The sequence below is a fragment of the Delphinus delphis genome, chromosome 5 (assembly GCF_949987515.2).
Source record: "Delphinus delphis chromosome 5, mDelDel1.2, whole genome shotgun sequence".
Taxonomy (NCBI): domain Eukaryota; kingdom Metazoa; phylum Chordata; class Mammalia; order Artiodactyla; family Delphinidae; genus Delphinus; species Delphinus delphis.
The window spans coordinates 40,416,787-40,421,006 of record NC_082687.1 but is presented as its reverse complement, the minus strand read 5'-3'; positions in this window follow the sequence as shown (position 1 = coordinate 40,421,006).

The window sequence follows — 4,220 nt, the reverse complement described above, 5'->3', positions numbered from 1 at the left end:
ATCAACAGTAAAGTGGATTAAAGTTTTACTGAGTTCTGCCCACCAGAGCAACAGTCAGCTCCACCCACCACCAGTCCCTCCCATTAGGAAACTTGCAAAAGCCTCATAGATAGCCTCATCCACCAGAGGGCACACAGCAGAAGCAAGAAGAACTACAATCCTGCAGCCTGTGGAACAAAAACCACATTCACAGAAAGACAGACAAGATGAAAAGGCAGAGCTATGTACCAGATGAAGGAACAAGATAAAACCCCAGAGAAACAACTAAATGAAGTGGAGATAGGCAACCTTCCAGAAAAAGAATTCAGAATAATGAGGGTGAAGATGATCCAGGACCTTGGAAAAAGAATGGAGGCAAAGATCGAGAAGATGCAAGAAATGTTTAACAAAGACCTAGAAGAATTAAAGAATAAACAAACAGAGATGAGCAATACAATAACTGAAATAAAAACTACACTAGAAGGAATCAATAGCAGAATAACTGAGGCAGAAGAAAGGATAAGTGACCGGGAAGACAGAATGGTGGAATTCACTGCTGCAGAACAGACTAAAGAAAAAAGAATGAAAAGAAATGAAGACAGCCTAAGAGACCTCTGGGAAAACATTAAACACAACAACATTCGCATTATAGGGGTCCCAGAGTTGAAGAGAGAGAGAAAGGACCAGAGAAAATATTTGAAGAGATTATAGTTGAAAACTTAACTTAATGAAAACATGGGAAAGGAAATAGCCACCTAAGTCCAGGAAGAACAGCGAGTCCCATACAGGATAAACCCAAGGAGAAACATGCCGAGACACACAGTAATCAAATTGGCAAAAATTAAAGACAAAGAAAAATTATTGAAAGCAGCAAGGGAAAAATGACAAATAACATACAAGGGAACTCCCATAAGGTTAACAGCTGATTTCTCAGCAGAAACTCTACAAGACAGAAGGGAGTGGCATGATATACTTAAAGTGATGAAATGGCAGAAACTACCACCAAGATTACTCTACCCAGCAAAGATCTCATTCAGATTTGATGGAGAAATCAAAAGCTTTACAGACAAGCAAAAGCTAAGAGAATTCAGCACCACCAAACCAGCTCTACAACAAATGCTAAAGGAACTTCTCTAAGTGGGAAACATAAGAGAGGAAAACCCTCAAAAATTAAAGAAAATGGTCAAAGGAACATACATATCGATAATTACCTTAAATGTGAATGGATTAAATGCTCCAACCAAAAGATACAGGCTTGCTGAATGGACACAAAAACAAGACCCATATATATGCTGTCTACAAGAGACCCACTTCAGCCTTGGGGACACATACAGACTGAAAGTGAGGGGATGCAAAACGATATTCCATGCAAATGGAAATCAAAAGAAAGCTGGAGTAGCTATACTCATATCAGATAAAATAGACTTTTAAAAAAAAGAATGTTACAAGAAAAAAGGAAGGACACTACATAATGATCAAGGGATCATTCCAAGAAGATATAACAATTATAAATATATATGCACCCAACATAGGAGCACCTCAATACATAAGGCAACTGTTAACAGCTATAAAAGAGGAAATCTATAGTAACACAATAATAGTGGGGGACTTTAACACCTCACTTACACCAATGGACAGATCATCCAAAATGAAAATAAATAAGGAAACAGAAGCTTTAAATGACACAACAGACCAGATGGATTTAACTGATATTTATAGGACATTCCATCCCCAAACAGCAGATTACACTCCCTTCTCAAGTGCACACGGAACATTCTCCAGGATAGATTACATCTTGGGTCACAAATCAAGCCTCAGTAAATTTAAGAAAATTGAAATCATATCAAGCATCTTTTGTGACCACAACACTATGAGATTAGAAATGAATTACAGGGGAAAAAAACATAAAAAACACAAACATATGGCGGCTAAACCATATGTTACTAAATAACCAAGAGATCACTGAAGAAATCAAAGAGGAAATCAGAAAATACCTAGAGACAAATGAAAATGAAAACATGACAACACAAAACCTATGGGATGCAGCAAAAGCAGTTCTAAGAAGGAAGTTTATAGCTATACAAGCCTACCTCAAGAAACAAGAAGAATGTCAAATAAACCACCTAACCTTACACCTAAAGGAACTAGAGAAAGAAGAACAAACAAAACCCAAAGTTAGCAGAAGGAAAGAAATCATCAAGATCAGAGCAGAAATAAATGAAATAGAAACAAAGAAAACAATAGCAAAGAGCAATAAAACTAAAAGCTGGTTCTTTGAGAAGATAAACAAAATTGATAAACCATTAGCCAGACTCATCAAGAAAAAGAGAGGACTCAAATCAATAAAATTAGAAATGAAAAAGAAGTTACAACAGACACAGAATACAAAACAGAAATACAAAGAAATACAAAGAAATACACAGAAATACAAAGCATCCTAAGAGACTACTACAAGCAGCTCTATGCCAATAAAATGGACAACCTGGAAGAAACGGACACATTCTTAGAAAGGTATAACCTTCCAAGACTGAACCAGGAAGAAATAGAAAATATGAACAGACCAATCACAAGTCATGAAATTGAAACTGTGATTAAAAATCTTCCAAGAAACAAGAGTCCAGGACCAGATGACTTCACAGGTGAATTCTATCAAACATTTAGAGAAGAGCTAACACCCATCCTTCTCAAACTCTTCCAAAAAATTGTAGAGGAAGGAACACTCCCAAACTCATTCTATGAGGCCACCATCACCCTGATACCAAAAGCAGACAAAGATACTACAAAAAAAGAAAATTACAGACCAATATCACTGATGAATATAAATGCAAAAATCCTCTACAAAATACTAGCAAACAGAATCCAATAACACATTAAAAGGATCATACACCACGATCAAGTGGGATTTATCCCAGGGATGCAAGAATTCTTCAATATATGCAAATCAATCAATGTGATACACCATATTAACAAACTGAAGAATAAAAACCATATGATGATCTCAATAGATGCAGAAAAAGCTTTTGACAAAATTAAACACCCATTTATGATAAAAACTCTCCAGAAAGTTGGCAGAGAGGGAACCTACCTCAACAAAACAAAGGCCATATATGACAAACCCACAGCAAACATCATTCTCAATGCTGAAAAACTGAAAGCATTTCCTCTAAGATCAGGAACTAGACAAGGCTGTCCACTCTCACCACTATTATTCAACATAGTTTTGGAAGTCCTAGCCATGGCAATCAGAGAAGAAAAAGAAATACAAATTGGAAAAGAAGAAGTAAAACTGTCACTGTTTGCAGATGACATGATACTGTACACAGAGAATCCTAAAAATGCCACCAGAAAACTACTAGAGCTAATCAATGAATCTGGTAAAGTTGCAGGATACAAAATTAATGCACAGAAATCTCTTGCATTCCTATACACTAATGATGAAAAATATGAAAGAGAAATTATGGAAACACTCCCATTTACCATTACAACACAAGGAATAAAATACCTAGGAATAAATCTACCTAGGGAGACAAAAGATCTATATGCAGAAAACTATAAGATACTGATGAAAGAAATTAAAGATGATACCAACAGATGGAGAGATATACCATATTCTTGGATTGGAAGAATCAATACTGTGAAAATGACTATACTACCCAAAGCAATCTACAGATTCAATGCAATCCATATCAAATTATCAATGGCATTTTTTACGGAACTAGAACAAAAAATCTTAAAATCTGTATGGAGACACAAAAGACCCCGATTAGCCAAAGCAGTCTTGAGGGAAAAAAAAATGGAGCTGGAGGAATCAGACTCCCTGACTTCAGACTATAGTACAAAGGTACAATAATCAAGACAATATGGTACTGGCACAAAAATAGAAACATAGATCAGTGGAACAAGATAGAAAGCCCAGAGATAAACCCACGCACCTATGGTCAACTAATCTATGACAAAGGAGGCAAAGATATACAATGGAGAAAAGACAGTCTCTTCAATAAGTGGTGCTGGGAAAACTGTACAGCTACATGTAAAAGAATGAAATTAGAACACTCCCTGTCACCATACACAAAAATAAACTCAGAATGGATTAAAGACCTAAATGTAAGACCAGACACCATAAAACTCTTAGAGGAAAACATAGGAAGAACACTCTTTGACATAAATCACAGCAAGATCTTTTTTGATCCACCTCCTAGAGTAATGGAAATAAAAACAAAAATAAACAAATGGGACCTAAT